The 21,739-nt window shown below is 45.8% G+C and overlaps 1 protein-coding gene across 2 annotated transcripts in view; it reads right to left on the bottom strand.

The window, feature by feature from the left end:
- Asic2 (acid sensing ion channel subunit 2) overlaps positions 1 to 21,739 on the bottom strand; it is a 1,090,353-nt gene that overhangs the window by 129,642 nt on the left and 938,972 nt on the right. The window lies entirely within an intron of this gene.

Below are 21,739 nucleotides of genomic sequence, written 5' to 3'. Positions count from 1 at the left end.
CCTCTAGGTTGGGTGATGTAGCCTCTTCCATCAGACTGTGACGCCCACTAAGACTCTGTGTGCCCTCCCCATAGAGTGGGTGTGATGCTTACGAGTGAGCTGAGCACCCACATTCTCCTCTTTTGGCCTCCCGACAACATACATGATATGACTAACCCCTTCACATTCCTGTCACCATGGTTTCCCCGTCATGATAGGTGGCACCTTAAACTGTGAGCTAAGAGGAAGCCTCTCTTCCTTGAGTTGCTTTGTCCAGTGTTTTGTCACAGCAGGGGGAAGAGCAACTCAAACACGACATTTTCTGCAGAAAGCTGTCTCTACCATCAAACACAGGATTTTCTCTCCAAGAGCGAAAGCTGCGGTGGCCTTTGTCTCAAGACTGCCTAGAATGCCGCTTCCTCTCATCTGTAAGGCTCTTATGACTCTGGGGGTTCTGCCCTTTGCTTTGTAAGCAGTAAAAAGAAACACCGTGGACCAGAAGGCAACCAGCTTTCTTTTACAGGTTGGCTGTTGGCTTTTAAGTAAGGATAGTTAAAATAATTTATATCCTGCTCAGGGAGAAAACCGGAGAGAGGAAGGCGGGGTAGGTTTTCCTGGCACAAAAAAAAAAACACCATAAAATGTCCTGCTAAATGCTCACTCAGCGGCCTCCATTCCTTCCATTGCAGAGCAAACACCATGATTTAAGCTGAGCTCTAGGGAAAGGTTGGTACCAGAGCTGTGGCTGCAGATTTGACCCAAACACTTTGGGTTGGAGTCTGGCCTCTGAAGACAAAGGGCAGAGATGCATGGGGCTCCTGGACCAGGAAAGGGGGGACTTGACAGGGTGCTGTGTCTCCCAGAAGATATAAGGCCCATTTCATGAGCTTCTACTTTGGTTCATTAATTTATATTCAGAGCTTCAGGGCAAGATCTAGAAGAGGAAGCAAGAAGCTAGGGTTCTCCCAGCTCTGCTATTAACTAACCATGCTTCAATAGACCAATCTCTCACTCACACTAAACCTTAATCCTTACTGACTGCGGTTTTCCTAACACGGTCCACAGCCATCCAGGGTATTCATGGGGCCTGGAAACTTAGATGAATGTATGTAATATAAACAAGGGCATCAATTATCACAAAATAAAAGTGTGCATGTTTGTAGCCTTCCATAACATATATTTGTAGGTATAAGATTATTTAACAAGTATCTATGTCTTTCATTATACTGTAAATTCTATGTGACCCCCCCATCATCACATTGGGCTCTTCAGCATGCTGCGTAGTTCTTACCTTATATCTAGAGGGGCACATCAGTGGTTTACATTGCTGTGAGTCATGTTGGTATCATGAACTATGATAATAACCTGCCAGGATAGATGTATCCACAGGGGTAACCAGCTTCATTTCAATTGGATTAGGGTTGACACCACAGAAAAAGAGTCCATAACTGATACTATAAATCCACTTAAAAGCCCATCACAAAGAACGTCATAGACAATGGGAGACGGGAACTTAACTTTGTCGTTGAGATAAATTGACGTAGCATCGAACTGCCTTCTAACTGTATTATTTATACCCAGACACAGTTTACCACTCACAGACTTAAGTCACTCTCTTTGCAGGGAATTAGGTGCCGAGAGTAAGCGACATAAACAAGTTACTCATACCACCAAGGCTCAAGAAACATGGTCAAGGAGCAGACAGAAAGAGTGTAAGAACTGGAAGATAAGGAGGAGGGCTACAGAACCCAGCTACTGGGATAATACACAGCCATTGAAATCAGTGACTGCCCTGGGTCTGCGCAGATGAAACCATAAACAGCCAGGCGTGGACAGAGGAGGAGCATGGGGCTCAGCCCCTCACTGCTAAACTATTCCTGCTATTATACTCCAGGGAGGGCGAAGCCATTGCCTTTGGTTATGTACCCACTGGGGACTCACCAGGTTTCAATGAATACTTCCAATCCAACATCTACACAGATGACCCTGTTGAAACGGAAGGACTCCTAAAACGGAGCAAAGGTCATGGATCTGTGAAAGAGACAGGTGGTGGTGGGTTCGTAAGGGTGTGTGGGGGGGGGGCAGACAAGAGAGGATAGAGAGAAGAGAGTAATCAGAATGTATCATGCACGTGTATGAAATTATCAAAGAACTAAAATAATACAAATGAGCTAAGGACCACGTGAACAGCAAGGCTTCTCTTGGGAATGGGGGGACTAGTGTGATGAAGAGAGGACCCCAAAAGTAGGCTGAGAACATGCCCAGATGTCCGGAACACCCATCTCATTAGCTGGAAGCTCCATGGTAGCTAGCGGCAACATTTCCATCCAGAGAATTCAGTTGTTCTAAAAGAGACTCAGATGGAGAGTTAAGAGCCAGCATGCGGAGATGAATCCACTCGCACCGCCCAGCTTCCTCTGAACGTTTATAGATCCGTTCTCTACCTTCAAAGGCTGACTGTGTCCTTTCATAGAGGATTAAACTCCTGCCCCAGGAATTCGGACTATGGTGGGTCAACACATGCCCAGGCAGAAGTCATCAGAGATGCAGAGCAGGCTGGTTCTCTGGAGAGAACAGGGAGAAGGGAGATCAAGAGAGACTGGGGCTCTTTGAACAGGAGCTCCTTTCCCCTCTGAATGTACAGCTCCTCCCTTGATCACGTGACTCGACTTTCCAAGACTCGGTTCAATGATCACATTCCCTATTTGGAAGAACTCACCACGTTCTTTGTGTCTTCCTGGGGGAAACACACTATTTTGTCATGTATCTCAAAGTACTGACAATAACCGTTTGTGATGCATGTAACAATATTTCCTGGCTTGGAGATTTCTTAGCTTTCCACATAGAACTCAAAAAGCTCACCAAAGGCCTGGTGATGGGATTAGAGAAGAATGAAGTACAATGAGCCTTACCTGGAGGGAATTATTAGTTCTGTCTATTTTCTGTGTCTTCAAAGGCTCCAGCTTGCTACCTGGTAGTAGTGATTGTTTACACTGTTCATTCTTCCTGAATGATGGCCAAGTAGGTGAAATGCTAATATCTTGAAATTTAGTTATTTCTGATGGACCCAAATTTAAGAACAACTACAACCTAGAATTGATTTATGTCAAGGTCGTTTGCATTCTATAAGGCTAAGAATTAACTATTTTGAACAGTGTTAATCTCATGATAAAAGGTAGTTATTATATTCTTTAAATATGATTGAAATATACTTTCAAAACTGCAGTTTATTGAAGTCTTGTTAGGTGCCAAAATTGCAAGAATTACCTTTGCTTTTCATATATGGTTCCTTATTCTCAAAATACCTCAGTTAGAAAGCCTATAATTATCCCCATTTAGGGGAGAACAGAGAATGGCCAGAAATACTGAACAACTGGGTCAAGGTCACAGAGCCAGCTAAAGGTTATCTGTAGACCACTGGTCTCCATAGTGTTTTGTTAGTCTATACTGACCAATCTTTTTACCATTTCCTAGCAACAGACAAAATAGTTCCCATAGCAACAGTAGTAAAATCAGTACTTGTATTTGGATAATATAATTTTTTAAAGGTCCCTGAAGTTCTAAGTTAGTGGTCTATGCCTGGGAACATACATTAAAAGAAATTAACCTAACAGTGGAGAAAATTAATGCACAAAGAAATGTCCATCAAGCCCATTTTGATTGGATTGAAGGCTCACTCCATGAGATGGACCCCATATCAGACAGCACTAAAGTGACTGAGAACTTGAGAATAGGTAAGTTACAGGTCTTGTCGAAAATCTACTACTATTCTTCTACAGACACATAGCAATAAAATGGCTTCTAATGACATTCTGTTTTACTAATAGATCAGGGCCTTGCTCAGTTTTCATCAGAGAAGTTTCTTCTTGTAGTAGATGGAATTAACAGAGACCCACAACTAGACAACGTGCAGAAAATGAGAGACTTTGGAGCACCCGGTCTTAAATGGGATGTCTTTGTCAAACCTCTCCTCTCAAGGGTCAGAGATCCATGCAGAAGAGAAGGGAAAAAGGTTGTAGGAGCCAGAGGTGGGGGATGACTCCAAAGAAAGATCTTCTAGACCCAACAGGACTGGTACACAGGGGAACTCACAGAGACTTGATAGCACAGGTTCAAACCAGCAAAACCAGACATGGAGAAAGGAAAGTGGACACAGAGTTCCATCCCTGACCAAGAAGCTACTGGTAATTGATACAGGCTGGGAAAGAGAGGATCTGTTTTCTTCAGTGGAGTGTTCCTGGGTGTATCAAGGGAAGGCCCCATTTCCAGGAGTAGTTGGCCAACACAAAATAGACTCCATTTGAGTGTGTGTGTGTGTGTGCACTTTCTGCTTGATATTTTTTCTCTTATTGATTTTCTCACTCCTGTTTAGTTTGTTTATATTTTTTATTGTTTTTCTTATTTTTGCTTTAAGAGAGAACATGAAATTGGATGGACAGGGAGGTGGGGAAGGTCTGGGAGAGCTGGGAAAATGGAAAGAACATAATCAAATGTCAAACATACTGCATAAAAATTTTAATAAAACTTCTTAAAAAAAGAATTGGGATCCCAAGATTCAGAATACACACCAGTCATTGGCTATCAAGTTGCTACTTTCAGTCTTTACTGTAAGATCACATTAGTGTCCAACGGCAGCAAGATTTTTGTCACATAAGGTATGCTATGGAGATGCTTGTGAGGGCATCTGTAAAAATCAAACGTGATATAGAAATAAAAACAAGTTTTCCAGTTAAAATTCAGAAATTCATTTGTTAACTTCACAGTAAAATTCAGAAAAATGACAAGGTCTTTAAGAAAAAGAAATTTCCAACAATAGTTGGATGCATTTTTTTCTAATATTACTAAAGTAGCAACTAGTCATCTGGGGGCTGCCTCAGTACTATAGAGTGAAGTATGGAAGACCTGTACTGACGCAGCCCCAAGAGAGGCAAGCTGCTCTCTGTTCTCAGAAACAGCTCCCATTTTCTAGCAACTGCTGGAATAGAAACTGCCGTCTTGTGTGACTGGCCCAGGGTAGACACCCTACTCTACCAGAGAAAACAAATTTTCTTTATGAGACTTTTTCAGAATGGATTTGGAGGGACTCAATACCCTTTTGTGAGCATCAGCTCACTCTGTCTTGCCCTTGTAAAAATGAAGTCAGAAGAGGTCTAGAAGAAATGGGGAAGGAAGGAAGAAGAGGAGCAGGAGGAGGAAGAAGAGGAGCAAGAGGAAGAAGAGAAGGAAGGAGTTTGAAAATAGTAAGAACAAAGGTAATGTTCTTGCATCCCATGACACCCTTCAACTCTTCAGAGAGAGCTCAACAGCACTTGGACTTTGAGAGACCATACACATTCTTAGTAGCTACTAAGTTTCCCCCTTGTTCAAGCCAGCCAGAATTTGTTTTCTGTCAAGTACAAGAGCTTCCAATTGAGCAGTAGAGCTCACAGTCTGGATCACAGAAAGAAACTGTGACGACGTGTTGACGAACAATTTGTGGATTCAAGACAGCCAGCCAGTGGACCACAAAGAAGCTGCCTGAAGGATGGGACATGATCACAGGAGGACGTATGTGCTGACTCAGACTCATACAAGTTGGGGAGCTGAGCCATTCACTTTGTGGGCATCAGTGTGGGGACTAAATGTCAACTCTAGGTTGTATATCAAGGCTCCCATCCTTTGTAAAAATCCACCAGTGAATGTACTGTGGCAGAGCCATGCAAACATGGGAGGAACCTCCACCATTGCCTTTTCACTTCCATTAATCTGGAAGCTACCCACTCACCAGGACTGCTACTAGGGCCTGGTACAGAGAGAAGCAAAGTTCACCTTTTATAGGCAGCAAGCTTGAGTTTGTGTGGTCTCAGGTTTCACTGTTCATGGTTTTGAAGCTGTAGACTGGGTGTTTTCTGAACCTCAGGGCATAGGTGTTTCCTCTTCTCTTTTCATGTATAAATCAAGATGCTCACAGGGGTAGGTGATGGGCAGAGAGAATAATTAATGGTGTCTAGTGAGACATGAAAGGGAAATAGATCCATCCTACTTACACAGAGTCCCTTATGGGATAGCCAGGGTTTCTACTTATATGTACTCTCTCAGCTTCAAGCCCACCTTCCCAGTTTCTTCTCTGAGAACCGGGCAAGTCACATTGTGAAGCTGCATCTTGCAGGAGACTCGTGTTTTGGGATGGGCTCGGAGGAGACTGGAGAATGGACCATCTTCTGCCATCCTCTAGCTTCAGTCGGCACCCAACCTAGCATCTCTGTCTCTTTTGTCTCCTCCAGCACCACAGCAGAACCAGTTACACTCCGCTTCTTCTCCTCTGGGTTCCCTTCTATGTTCTGAGCACCCACCTTCCTGCCTGCATCATCTTCTCAGTACCTGCCCAGGAGCACCCCCGGCTCCATGCTGGTGACGACACTTCTCTTTCCTTCCCCAGTCTTAGAAAGCCATAGCAACTAAATCCCCTACACCAATCATTGCCAACTCCCTTTTGCTTCTCCATCCATCTAACAAACATGTTAGATTTAGCGATCTGTTTATATAACAATCTAATACCTCTCTAATCTTAATTTATCCATTTATAAAAATGACAGCTCGTCCTTAACTCATGAAGCTCTTGGGAGGAGTCAATGGCATGGCAGTCGAATGCCTGGCACAGAGCAGTGGCTCGCACGTGAAGCCATTCTCTTCCCACCAGTACTGGAATACAGATGGCCCCTGACCTTGCAATGGCAATCCACAACTAGTAGAGATGCACTTCGTAGTCTGAATGTTCACCTTTTGCTAGGCTAGTGATTCACAGTGCAGTGCTGTCTCATGAAGCTGGGCACTGTCAAGTCTGAGTTCTCACGTATAACCATGAGGGTCAACAACATGCTACCTTTACCAGTATTTTATTTAAACAGGTTTTTGTTTGTGTTTGTGGATACAGGGATTCAACACATTAAATGAACTACCCCATGCTTCCTGATAGTGTAGGCTTTGTGTTAGATGATTTCACCCAACTATAGGTTATTGGAAATGTTCTTTTTATATTTAAGGTAGGCTGGGCTAAGTTAGCATGCTCAAGAGGTCAGGTATATAAAAAGCATCAAGCTTCTGCAAACCACATACCAAAAGGAGAGTTTTTACCCTTTTCTTTTTAAAAAATGATTTATTATCATTTGTTGTAAGGAGGCCGCTAGTTAGTTCCTGGCTGCTTAGGCCTGAAATACTCACACAGAAACTATATTAATTAAATAACTTCTTGGCCCATTAGCTCTATCTTCTTACTGGCTAACTCTTACATATTAATTTAACCCGTTTCTATTAATCTGTGTATTGCCACATGGCTGTGGCTTACCAGATAAAGTTCCTGCTTCTGTCTCCAGCAGGGCTACACAGCTTCTCCCTGACTCCTCCCTCCTTTCTCCCAGCATTCAGTTTAGTTTTCCCCACCTAGCTCTGTTTCCCTATAGCTCTGCTATAGGCCCAAATCAGTTCCTTTACTAACCAATGATATTCAGAGCCTACAGAGGGGAATCTCACATCAATCATTATTATTATTGTGTGTGTCTCTGTGTGTGTGCCAGAAGATGACTATAAGATGTCCTCCTCCATTATCCTCCACTTTATCTTTTCAGACAGAGTTTCTCATCGAAGTGAGCACTTACAGATTAGCAAGCCTGCTTGGCTACTGAGCTCTGGGGACCCTCTTGTCTGTGCTCCAACCTGCACTAGAATTACAGTTTTATGTTGGAGCTGTGGCTTGAACTCACGTCCGCATGATTCTGGAGCAGGCACTCCCTAGCCCCCTCCTTTGATTTGCTGTGGAAAGAATTGGTCTTCAGGAACCAGGTCCCAGTGAGGTTGAAGCTATGTCCAACACAGCCTCTTGACCAACTGTCACCACCAGTCCAGAAGCGCAGTCGGAAGCCACCCACAGCAGGCGGAGGCGGAAGTGCTCAGGATGAGCTGCACTGTGGAAGCAAATCCTTCACTCAGCATTCTCTGTCTTAGTCATTTGAACAGATTCTAATTTAGTCTCAGAAACATTCTTCAATGGCCCCAGGCAAGTGCTACATCTCATGACAGAAATGGGTACAGGGAAATCAACTCCAACCCTCCTTCTTGGAGTCTGTGATGAATCCCTGGAAGACACTTGGGAGAGGAAAGAGGAAGAGCTACCATCTGCATGACTAGAATTAATGAAGGAAGGGAGAAAAGAACGAAAGGGAGGAGCAGAAGAAAGAAAGGGAAGAAGGAAGGAAGAAAGGAAGGAAGGAAGGGAGGAAGGAAGAAAGGAAGAGAGAATCACCTTCATTTAATCCTTCCCACTCATTTGCCCATACTTCAGATGGGGGAAACTATAGTCAAGGTGGCAGAGGTGGGATTTGAAGCCCACTGGGCTGGCTTCAGAGCTCCTGGGTGCAGGGTGACATTCAGCTCACGGTTCTCCTACAGCAGGCTCCTATCTGGCTCAGAGCGGAACAGCCAGAAGTGGGCTATCAGCTCAGACCTCTCAGCGTATGGGAAGCAGGAGATGATGCTATGGCCGGATCACACCTCTAGAGCTCAGAGAAGACTTTCCTGATAATAAAAAGTGAATCATACCCAGGTCCTCATCACCTATACCCCGACTTCCATCTGGTTGGACTCCAAAGAGTAGCTGAGGTCTACACAGGAAGGCACAAAGAATGAGGGAGTATCTGGAGGGAATTAGAAGCCTACAAGAGAAATATAGGATGAAAGCTGCCTTCGTGAGAGTTTTTATGAATTCAGTCATTGTTGAGGGTGGGGGAACCCTTCCACAAACTCAGCCTGGGACACCCTCCTCCCACGCTAGTGCCAACTGAGGGTCAAATGGGGGTCATTCTGGTTCTCATTGCATCTGTTTTGTTTTTACTTTTTGATGTCTTTCAAAGGACTGCTTTCTCCATTCTGAAAATATACTGGATGGTTTGGGTTCCACATTTGAAACAAGGCCAGGCGACATCTCAGTCCAGATGAGGCTACATTAACCAGAGCCTATTAAAGGAAAGCAATGGTAGATGGGAGGAATGTTTCTTTGATCATTGCTGAAAAATTGAGGAGACCCAACTGTTTCAGGACATACAGCAGAAAAAAAAATAGCAATTGAGAGAGCGAGAGAAAGTGAGCGAGTGAGCAAGAGAGAGCCTTAGTAACTACACATTTCAATTTACAGGAAGCAGAAATGCATCCTTTTGTTCTCATACAAATTCACCCTGTGTTTAAATCCAGACAGACAGGAGGACCTGTGTGGTGCCACTAAATAGTTGCAACAAAGATGTCACTAACATGCGTATGTACACACCAAGTTCGGCAAAAGCTTCAAGCATCTTCAGGCAACTTTCTCAGCAAGTTTCCCCTCCCTGCCAGTTTTTCACATTTAATGAGACGCAGCAGGATTGTCCCAGGGAAATGGCGAGGTAGCAGCACAGAGGTGGCAAAGCAATCTTTTCTGATGTTTCTACCGTAGGTTTTAATTGAGGGAGGATCTGCTAATGATTTTTCTAATGAGCAAAAATGACCTCACACTACAGTGGAAATGTGGGGCTGGCGCCAACTTAGTTGGCAAGCAGAGGTAGGAAAGGGGGCTGAGATTTATTGAGCATGGTATATCCATCATCGCTTTTGTTTGTTTTTTGGAGCCTGGGCTTCATGCATCCCAGGCTGGCATTAGACTCACCACATAGAGCCAGGATGACCTTGAACTTAGGATTCTCCTGAATCCACCTCTAGAGTGCTGGGATGTCTGCTGAGTGGCACTGGGGATGAACCTAAGGCTGCTAAGGCTTTCTTCATCTGGACAAGCACCCCACCACATAGCTGCACTTCTGACATCACCAGCATTCTTACGTACTCCTATTTGTGAACCTGTGAACCTGAATCCAGCTCAGGCAGGCGGGTTGCCCTCTCTAGGTTGGGCTGTCATTTGGGGTCTTGACTTTATCACAGACTGCAGGGCTTGAGGTGTCTGCTTGGAATCCCACGAAGCCCAGTCCGGGAAACTTTGGAGGTCAAGGAGATCATGGTGGCCACTAGACAAAAGAGGAGGTAAACCTGGAGAGGGACAGATGGAAGGAGACCAGGATCTCCACTTAGGACAAGAAGGGCAGGTCTAGCTGCATTGCGCAGACATGAGCACATAGCTACCAAGGGACCTTATGTTTGCCATGCCATTTCCTGGGCCCACAGGCTGGCAGGGAGATGATTATTAAGCTTATACTGTGCATTGTATTGCTAAAAGAACCATGCACATACACCACACACTCCCCATTAGCCAGGGCAGTGATTATCCAGTTTGCTCCACAGACAATTAAACTGAGACTCAGACAGGAGAAACCAAGTACCCAAGGACACACAGGAAGCAGCAAAACTAGGGTTTGAATCAAGGTCACTTGACTTTTATAGACTTTGTTCTGCCTTACTGTGCACAGTTCCCCATCATATTGGAGTGGGCTATAGGTAGCAGACATCAGTTCCCAAGTGCATGGTTGATTAAGATCCTGGAGTCAAAGATTCAACTGCATGGACTCGAACTCCAGTCCTACCCCTTCCCATGCTGCACCTCTTACCAAAGCTCCCTGTGCCTCACACTTCTCATTTATAGCCTGCCCGACCCACCAGTACCTTCTTTATTGCTTTATTGTGGGGATGAAATGGCCAAGCTTAAAAGCATTCAGATGAATGTCTCTCTCAGCTCTCAGGCAATATTAGCTAACAGCATTTTATTATAAAAATAATAATAAGTAATAAAATAAAAAGTTGAAAGCATTTTCCTGACATCTCAGTTTTAGACTGCTATTTTGTTTTGTAGAGAAGCAGAAAATACAGAAACACTGGGAGAAAATAAAAGCTCGCTATGATCTCAGCACAGAGTGACAACCGGAATGCTTTAGGATTTCTCCAACTATATATTTTTTTGTCTGAGCATATAGAGAAGTATATGGACTCAGCCCTCCATATCTGCAGGCTCCACATCCACAGATTCAACCAACTGTAGATCAAAAATATTAGAAAACAATTTCACCTGTACTGAAAACATGCAGTTTTTATTGTTGTTCCTTAAACAGCATAGAGAACACCTATTTACATAACACACACATGCACGAGGGTGTTGCGGAGCCTTTAGGGGCTATTTCCAGCATATGGGAGAAGATACTTGTTTTTCTCTACAAACATGGTATCATTTTATCATCTTACACGAGGCTCTTGAGCCCCCATGGTATTGGTATCTTTGGGGGGTCCTACAGGCATTGGTACCTTTGGCAGGGGTGGGAGGGATGGGGGGGAATCTCAGAACACACCTTTTGTGGATCTTAAGGAAGACTGGTCTTTGACAAGCTAATACCTCTGCTTTCTTCAGGTAGTGGCAGAACACGGCCCCTTTCCTATAACGTTAGACAGCTGCTAAAAACACAGCCTTCACCCAGCTGTTACAGGGCTATAAACATTCTGTAGGCGAGCCATAACTGAGGTGGTGGCTTTCGGTGGGCTGTTGATTCATCCTCGGATGTGGACACGAGATGTGCATCGTTGTCACCCTGACACTAGTGCTGGGCCACGTGTGTAGTAGTTACTTAAAACATACTCAGCTCCGAAGGAACTCATGTTCAGGCAAGTGCTTCCATATATCCACTGTATCAGTGTCTTCCTTCTCCAGCTCGGCAAAAGCCAAACCAAAAAAATCCTTTGCCAATTTTCTAAGTAAATTATGGAATCTCGTTTTAATTAATCATTGATTTGATTAATAGTGAGGATGAATGTTGGCACGTATTTTGTTCTGCGCAGTGGCTTCTCCCTCCCTGCTCTTCCATGTTCCTCTCCGTCCGTCTTCCCACCCGCTTTTGAAAGCACCATGATTGAAGGGACAGATACCAGCCCAGCCATCCTGATCACGTTTCCGTGGGTTCTTTCGCATTTCCAGATAATCCAAGAAGTTCCTAACAATGAATAGAGTGCCTGCTAATTGCTTTAAGGTAATTGCTTTAATAAGTTTGGATTCTCATTAATTTTGGGAAAGCGGTGACAGCTCTCAACTATTAATGAACTTCTCCCTCAAGTTGAGGGCGTCGACGTTGAACACCCAACTTCCCCGACATCTCAGCTACAGACTGTCGTTTTGTTTTCCTGTAACGCCACACACATCTTATTAAAGTTCAATTATGGCTTAGAGGAACCTTCACGGAAGGCATTAGCATCCAGGTAATTACTGAGAAGTGATGGCAATTGAAGAAAAATGAATTTTATTTCCTTTCATGACAACAGATCCCTCCCACCACCTGCCCGGCACAGGTGTGTATTTCTTTGGCATGCTGCCTTTTCTGCTGCTCAGAGAATTGACGGAGAATTAGAGAACATTCCAGAACGGACAGGGATAGGATATTAGATCCTATGCTTCCGGGTAAATGCCCAAATCCACCAGGAAAGGCTGCTCATTATCTTTTTGGAATCTGTTCAGGAGATAAAGCGTCCTTTCCAGCAGCTGTCACTTGGTCCAGGGTTTATTGATGAATAAGAACGTCTTTCTCTAACCAAAGTGATGAAGTCACTCCTGCCTTTTTTATGCATGCCACCAACTCCAGGGTAACCTTTGGAGGTTATTGTGGTTTTTTTTTCCATCACTAGCATGATGGTCCTGGAGCCATGATTCCATGTCCAGGGTCTAAGCCTACATCTGTACAGGAGAGCTGCGTAGTGGGCCTTCTTTCTGCCTGCAGGGCCACACGAGAATGGGAGAAACTACTTGGATTTTTGGCTTGCCCTTTACTGTCATCTCTCCAGGAGACTTTCCTGGAGTCATAGGCTCTCATATCACCTCCTCGGATGTTCATACCAGTCCTGTGTGGCAGATAGTACCATCATCTTTGCGTTACAGTGGACATGGCTACAGTTCGTGGAGATTCCAGGTCAACCACTAGGTCATTCCAGGTGTGAGAAGCTTAGTAGGGGGTGTATGAGGGCAGGGGGCACAAAAAGCCTGCACTTTAGCCAGGCTATGAATATTTACCCCAGCATCTAATGACAAATAGTGGAGGGGCAGGTGTTATTTTCTCTCTAGGGAAGTCAGAGCTCAGGGGAGTTAAACTTTCCCTGGGTCACACAGTCTGGCAGGTGCGTGGGATCCAAACAGAAACCTACCAGGCCCAAGGCTCTCTTTGGTTGGAAGATGCAGACACGCACCTTGGCGGAATGTTCCAAGCACAGCTGCAAGTGCCCACGGAGGCGGACAGGCACATTGCAGAATCCCGTCCACACTCTGAGCTTTGGGGGGAGCAAAACTGCGCTCTTTATTCAATCCTTATCTCCTCTTGTGTAGGCTTCATTTGAAACATCTGAACTTTCTGCTAATTACTGTCACATTAATTAAAAAATAAATCCTCTTTAATTTCATAACAGGTGGTTGGTGAGTCTGGGAGAAAAGTTGAAACTTGCGCAGAATTACTGTGTGGTTTATTTGCATTTCCAATTGCTTTAGAGGACACTGGGGGCCAGGCTGCTAGTCTCCCGGCTGTCTTTCACCTCTGCCGGCTGTGCCGAGCTGTTGGCAATGGCGGTGGCATCTTTTCTCCAAAACTCTCTTGTTGAGGGTCCCTGCTCCAGCTGGGATCCCAGGTCTTGCCGCCAATACTCAGAGCCATAGAGCCAGGCCTTGAGAGATTGTATTGTAAAAGACCCGTAACCACCGAGAAGCCAGTGCCCAGCTCCAAGCCTGACACTTATTGGGTGTTCAAGAAGTGCTGGTCAACCAGGCCTGTGATTAAACTAAGTCATATTAAGTGTCAGATGGATGGGCCAGGGTTGCTGGGCTCCAGGGCAAAGATATGTGTGGTTGGTCCATAGGTGTGTATGAGAAGCTATTGTCAGCTACAGATCGGAGTGCTGAAGCCTCTCCCCCTTCTCACTTCTTAATGACTTTGTATCACCTTTGTTGCTCTTTATCAGCTTCTCCTAATAATTAGGATGTCAGTTGCTCTGGCCCTTCCTGTTTCCACAAGTCTTTCTAAAAAGATGTTAATGAACCATAGAGCATGATTTAAAAATGACAGCACAGGGGCTGGAGAGATGGCTCAGAAGTTAGGTGCACTGGCTGCTCTTCCTGAGGATCTTTGTTTGATTCCCAGCACCCACCCGGCCACTTAAAAGAGTCCAGTTCTAGGGATTCTGATGCCCCCTTCTGGCCTCATCGAGTACTGCATGTATGGGGTGCTCAGGCATACATGTATGTAAAATACACACATACATGAAATAAATCTTAAAAAACAAACAATGCAGGTAAGTTGACTTGTCTGGAGCCCTGAGCTTTAATGGGCTGGGTGGGTCCTTGGAGCTAGATGATTCTTTGCTCTGAGGGGCTGGCCTGACCTGTGGCCCTGAAGAAATCTGGTGATATAAATTCTCTCTATGTCCTTTCAGGTAAATCCTTGGCATAAGAATCTTTAAGAACTAAGTTTGTAGGAAAAAATAAAAGCTAAGAATTTAGATAACCTTAAACATCTGGCACAATGATGTGGGATTCCCCTTTGTATGCTGTGAATGTGTTTTGTTACCACTGGTTAATAAAGAAGCTGCTTTGGGTCTATGACAGAGCAGAATAAAACAAGGTGGGAATTTCAAGCAGAGATAGAGGAGAAAAGCAGGCAGAGTCAGGGAGACGCCATGTAGTTGCCAAAGGAGACAGATGCCGAGACCTTACCGTAGGTAAACCACGAGCTTTGAGGCAATACACAGAATAATAGAAATGGGTTATTTTAAGATGTAAGAGTTAGTTAATAAGAAGCCTAAACTAATAGGCCAAGCACTGCTGCAATTAATATATTTTCTGTGTGATTATTTTGGGCCTGGGTGCTTGGGAAATGAACGAGCCACCTTCGTCTACAGCACTGGCTTTATTTAATATCAGAGAGGTGGTGTTGCCACATCTGGCTACACTGTGATCAGGGCCAAGAAGCACAATGACCAGAGTTCAGGAGGACATAGATATTCCTTCTGTAGCTAAGGATTGGGAAGGGAGGAGGGTGTTGTAATAGGAGCGGCGGGGTTGCGTCCCCCGCACCTGGCCGCCCACATGGCTAGCTCTAGCTTATGCCCCAAAATAATTACACGGAAACTGTATTCTTTTAAACACTGCTTGGCCCATTATATCTAGCCTTTTCTCGGCTAACTCTTGCACCTGGACTAGCCCATTTCTAATAATCTATGTAGCCCACGAGCTGGCTTACCAGGAATGATCTTAACCTGCGTCTGCCTGGAGTGGGAGAATCATGGCGACTCACTGACTCAGCTTCTTTCTCCCAGCATTCTGTTCTGTCTATTCCTCCCACCTATGTTTTAACCTATGAGGGCCAAGCAGTTTCTTTATTGCTTAACCAATGAAATCAACAGATTGATATATGACACTCCCACATCAGGAGGGGGTTCACAGGGGGCAGAATAGGGAAGGTAACTGTTTCCCCAGGACAAGCTGTTTTATGAGACAGGATCTGCTGTCTCCTTTTGTTATCACCCTGTATCTGGAGCCCATCTTTAGTTACTTTTCATCTATGGTCCCCAAATAGTTGGTTTCTTGGAACCTTGAGTTCCATTTAAGGCCTTGACTTGTGGGCATCAGTTAACTGGCACTGCCAAAGGGATCTATCTGTTTTCACCTTTTACTAGGCCTCCCTTCCTGAGACCTAGGAACTGCTCTGGAACCAGCCTGCCCTGGCTCCAAATCCCAGGGCCATCACTTACTGGCCCTGCAACCCCGAAAGCTGTTGGGTTTCCCCGTACCGCATTTCTAGAATACTACCATGTTTTAAGGGTTCCAGGCACTCATGCTCGTAGAGGGACTGGTGAAGGATGAATGCATGGCTTGTCTACCGTAAAGGTCAGGTCTTATTAATTGAGGTATGAAGTTACCACCCACTTGTGTTCTCACAGAAGAACAATTGGTCTGGGGACTGAGAGTTGGCTTAGCCATTACGTATTTGTTGCTCTTGCAGAGGACCTGGGTTTAATGCCCTCTTCTGGCATTGGACAAGTGCACAAATATACATGCAGGCAAAAGACTCATACCCACATAAATAATAAAATGCATCTAAATTTCTTCCTTTTTTAAAAGATTATATTGCCAGAGCTTCCTGAGACCTTGTGTTTCAGTCCAAGATCTGATGCCAAGTGCTACAAAACTTTCCCACATGGGCTCCTGTGTTAGAGATTTTGTAGCCAGTTGGCAGGGTTTTGGAATACTGTGGAACCTTTGGGACGAGGGACTGAGCTAGCAAAAGTGAGATGCTGGTGACATTTCTTGAATGTTAAGTCTGTCTCTGGTTCTGGCCCGAGCTCTTTGTTCTCTTGCCGACCAAGATGTGCCTCCTGGTGCCTTGGAGGGAGCCACTCCTGAGACCAGTTTGTTCTGCTGTAGTGTGGTATACCCTCTAAGCAGTGAGCCAGACAAATCTCTCTTAGGTTGCTCCTCTCACATATTTTGTTACAATAACGAGAGAAAGAAACTAAAACAAAACAAAAACCCTGAGCCTAGGCAACATGCACAGCACTGCCCGGCTTCCTACTGAGACTTAGTTATGAGATGTGAGCAGTCACCGGTAGATGTGTCCATGTCTTCTCACATTGGTGTGTTTTCTGGTTGCTACTGCTCTGGGTACGCAATTACAAACTACCTTTAATTCAGCTTCGTCATTACCAGTGTGCACTTTGCTGTGGGTTGTTTACTTAACAATAATTTGGGCTTGTGGTTTCTCAGCGGCTGGGAGTTTGAGGCACGCATGCAGTTCTGTGCTACAGTGAATCATCGTCCCTTTGCTGCTGCTAAAGCAATCCTTCTCCAGTCTTTCCTGCACACTGGGGGCGGAAACACTGTCCTATTCTCGCTGGGTCTTTGCCCATTGGACACTGGGAACAGGTGGGTGGGCAGGTGACAGGGGTCCTTCTACCCTGCCTGAAGGGCTATAGTCAACAAGGATAAAAGACACTGGGTTGGTTAGTCTGGGGTTTGTTGTTTAGGGGTTCTATTTTTGTTAACAACACAAACTACAGTTAATCTGGGAAGAGGGAACCTGGTTGAAGAATTGCCACCATCAGCTTGGCCGGGAAGCAAGTCTGTGGAGGCATTTCCTTGATTAATGATGGACGTGAAAGGGACCAGCCCACTGGGGGGTGGTGCCAGCCTCGGGCTGGTGGTACTGCCCTGGATAAGAAAGCAAAGTGAGTAAACCATGGAGAGAAAGTCAGTAAGTGGTACTCCTCCATGGTCTCTGCTTCAGTTCCCGCCTTCAGCTGCTGTTCGCACTCCCCTTCATGCTGTAAGCTGAAAGCCAGAGATGCATTCCCCGCCCCCCAAGTTGCTCTGGCCATGGTCTTTATCACAGCTCTATAGGACCCTTTTCTATCATCCAGGTTCTTACCCCGATATCTGAATCCCACATTTTTATTTGGTAAAGAGTAAGAAGACAAATGCTTCACTCTGTACTCGATCCGCATGCTGGTTATTGCAGACTGACACCCCTGGCTTTGTAAGTTCATGTGATAAATGGCTGTGCGTTTGCTATTCCAATTCTCCAGTGCTCTTATTATGAAGTGAGGATCGCTGTTTCTCACCAGGTACGAAAGAGGTAGGACGCTGGGGTCACTCTGCTTTCCGGCTGTGTGCTTTGAATGACTGACATCATTTCTTTGAGTTCCTCACCTCTAAATTGAGGCCAGAAACAGCATGTACCTACCTCCCAGGTGTGGAAGACCTGGATAAGAATGTCCACACACCTGCACAATGTCCAGCTCCATGAAAGAGTCTCCGTGAAGGGTGATGCCTGCTGCTGTTTTGAGGTGTCCGGAGTTGACATTCCCATTTAGCACTTCTCAAGAAAAAGAACATTTTGGAAGAGCTTTTTGGTTTGCAAGACAATTTCCCATGATACTCCAGACATTCCTGCATGAGGATCATGACCTGTCCAGATAGAAAAACCGAGCCTCAAAGATGGGAGAGTCCGAACCCATGATGTGTGGATTTACAGATGAACCTTTGACTCCCAGCACAGCCTTCAGACTCAAAATCTCTGCATCCGGGTCCTCTGTATGAGAAGCCTTTCTCCCTTCTCTTCTCTTCTCTTCTCTTCTCTTCTCTTCTCTTCTCTTCTCTTCTCTTCTCTTCTCTTCTCTTCTCTTCTCTCCTCTCCTCTCCTCTCCTCTCCTCTCCTCTCCTCTCCTCTCCTCTCCTCTCCTCTCCTCTCCTCTCCTCTCCTCTCCTCTCCTCTTCTCCTTCCTTCTCCAGGCTCTGCTACTGAGAGGGACAAAGGGCAGCATGCCCCTCTGATATGTTCTACCTTTTCCAGGGGAGATGGCTGGGATAGGGCCTGGGTACAGGGGGCCGACAGGTCCTAAGCAGGCTACAAGTGTTCCTGTGGCCGGAGCTGTTAAGTGCGGCTCAGGGCTGGGGAGAGACCCTCAGACAAACATGCTCAGATTGAACACAGCACAAGGACAGGAAACATCTTCCTTTGAAGCAGAAGCCCAGTCTGAGGGGAGCAGGGTTACTGCAGAATTAAAGTGACCCCCTGAGCTCCACCACAAACCCATCATGCCATAGCTACCAGAGAAGTGGTAATGTCTATCGCCATAAGGGAGGTTAAAGGTCTGCTTCCAAGTAGAGGGATTGGGTTTGACTGTCTCCTGCGGGATCAGCTACAGTGTGTGTCCCAGCTTGTCCTACCGGAGTCTGGATAAGGACTAATGCTTATGAAGCACCTATGCTAAACCAGGCTTCTTGGCTGTCTTTCTGAGACATAGCCACACCAAGCTTTTCTTCTCAAGTCTATCTCGTTCCTACTGCAGGGCATTTGCATGCATGAATCCTTATTCTTTCGCCTGCACTGGGCATAGATCCTCACATTCGAGTTTTAGCCCACAATCTGTCTCTTCTGAAAGACCTTCTCCTACCCTAGGAAAGCTGTAACTCTACCCTGTGCCCCACACCCCCACTGTATCTTCCTTAACGTATGTACTGGTACCCAAATGTTTTATTGACTGACTTGCTTAATTATCTCCTTCCTCGAGGGGAGGGCTATGTCTAATCTAGCTCTTTATAAGACTTTGAGGCAAGACTTAGGACAGTGCCTGAACACAGGAGGTGCTTAATAAATACTGTTTACTAAGTAGAATCCAGAACTTTCCCTCAGCAGGATCCTGGGAGGTGGAACAAGTGTCCTGTTGCCACCAAAAGATCAGAGAACATGACAGGGCATTTCCGCTAGGATTTGAACTAGGATTTTAAAAATTGCTTTTTAGATTTACTTATTTTTATGTTTATGGAAGTTTGACCTGAATGCATGTCTGTGCCTGTGCCTATAGAAGCCAGAAGAGGGAGCCCCTGGAACTACAGTTACAGGTGGTTGTAAGCCACAGTGTGGTTGCTGGGAACTAAGCCCTGGTCTTTGGAAGAGTAGCCAGTGCTCTTAACGGATGATTCAAGTCTCTAGCCCTGAGCCAGGATTTTATTTCTTAGCTATACATTAGATACACCACACCACTTCCCCTGGGAAGGACTGGGACCTTAGGGCAGAATTGTGTAATGACAAAGCCATAGCATCACAAAGATCCTTCAGTTCCCATCATGCAACCCACGGAGTCCGAGCTGGTTTTTATGCTCCCCTCCCTTCCTCTCCCCTGCTCTCTTCCCTTCCCTTCCCTTCCCTTCCCTTCCCTTCCCTTCCTTTTCTCCTTTCTCTACTCTCCTCTTTTCTTCTTGCAGTGAGGGTGGAACCCAACAACTGTGAATGCTAGTAGGCAGGCACTAATGCTAGTAGGCTCTCCCACCTATTTCTCCATTCCCAAAGCTGGCTCTCTAGGGGGATCTTGCTGGCCACCTAATGGGAAATGCTCATGTTGCTCACAGCCATTTTCTCAAGGAAAGTTCCTCACGTGTTCTCTATCACCCAGTCTTGTGAGGACTCCTGGAGAGCCTGAGCACAGCCTATCATTGTTAGACACGGATGCAATCAGCTCCCTACAGCTGCCCAGTGCGGAACAAATCCTGCAGCCAGTCCATGCAGGCTGGTTGGCTACCTGATGAGACTTGGGGTGAATGAGGCATGCTTAGAAGATGCTTATTCCAAACAGCATTGCTGCATAATGCTCCTTGCCCCTGCTATCTCCTCTCCTCAGGGGGTCCCCCATTTGTTCATGTGACATCAGGCAGAAACAATTCCTCGGCAGGCAAAGGCTGTAGTTGTCACCTTTAAGTCCACTTGTCATGCAGGATGTCACACACACACACACACACACACACACACACACACACACACACACACACACACACACACACACACATACACGTCATACTCTCGTGCCCCTCACAGCCCCCTACACCCTTCACTGTAGACTGAAGCCTGCTGTGCTCTGGCTGTCTTCCTATGGAGATGCTTGTGTCTCCATGCTGATGTTCCGGGTGCTTGGGACTGACCTGGGCTCCGCTCCCCTTTGGACTGGGATGATCTGCTGTTTTGTGGGTAGCTAAAGACAGGTGGAAAGAGATGCTAGAAGGGATCTCTGCTCTCTGCACCTCCCAGGCACTTGCTGCCCTTGGTGCTACTTTTGTGGGTGATCTGAGGGTCACCTGGACTACAGCTTGTATTTTTCAGCACCTTTTCAATCATAGCTTTCCTTCTACGGGCTGCTCATACACCAACAATCATGGCTGCTTCTTGTTCCCGCACTGGATTCTGACCAGTGCTGTCCCTCATGTTCCTGGAGTCCTGATCCCAGAGTGCTTTGTTCTGTGGGTTGGAGGAAGTAGAGACACAAGGAGACCATTGAGGGAGCTTGGATGGAGAGGAAACCAAAGGCTATTGGTCTCTGGCAGGCTTCTGAATGCACAGAGAGCCACTAAGAGCAAGTTCTGGGATGGGGGCACTTCCCAAGGCACAGAAGTGACAGTGTAGTCCTCCAGAGAGAGAGACATGCAGCTCTCCAGAACCCACACCTGCCTCTCAGGTGCTCATCACAAAGAGGCCTCACTTCCTGCAGAGTGACTCTCACTGGCCTATCCGTCCTGACATATACTTTGAAAAGTCAGTCAGCCACAGCCCCTGGCCACTCCCAGATCTCACATGTCGTCCTTTCTTGTGGCCGACACTTCTTAGATGTCATATACACACCAGTTGCTACCAGCGATGGAAGAAGGGCTGGGACCTTACCCTGGTCAAGCGTTCTTCCTTCTCGGCACATAAAACCAAATGATTTCCCTGTCTCTCTACTCCCTCATTCCACTCCACCTCCATTCAACAGGCATTTATCGGGTGCCTTTCATGCCCAAGTATTATCACAGGCATGGGAGACTCGGCATTAAGTAAAGCAGATGCAAGCACACGGATCTCATATCTAATGGGGTAGATAATCAAAGACAAAGCTAGTACAACCCGAGACTTACACATCAGGTGAATGTGGGGGGTGGAGACAGAGAAATCTTCTCAGTTGCAATTTAGACACACTAGAGGAAGGGCTCTGTGAGAAGGTGATGTTCTAGAACAGGGCTAAGTGGGATGCAGCAACAACACCCCAACAGACATCTTTGGGGGAAAATGCCAGGCAGAGATGGGGAGTGGTTTACTTGCATCTTTGCAGTAGGCTGATACTATATGTGACCTTGCTTTAAGGTCACCAAATGGGGTTTCTGAAGGGCTGAGCATTTTGCCCAAAGTCACATAGCAAAGATCCACAGGCTTGTATTTGTCCTGATGTCACACACATGATGCCACACTTGAAGGTTTTTTTTTTTTTTTTT

The sequence above is a fragment of the Microtus ochrogaster genome, chromosome 7 (assembly GCF_000317375.1).
Source record: "Microtus ochrogaster isolate Prairie Vole_2 chromosome 7, MicOch1.0, whole genome shotgun sequence".
In the NCBI taxonomy this organism is placed as follows: Eukaryota; Metazoa; Chordata; class Mammalia; order Rodentia; family Cricetidae; genus Microtus; species Microtus ochrogaster.
This window is presented reverse-complemented; position numbering and strand designations above follow the sequence as displayed.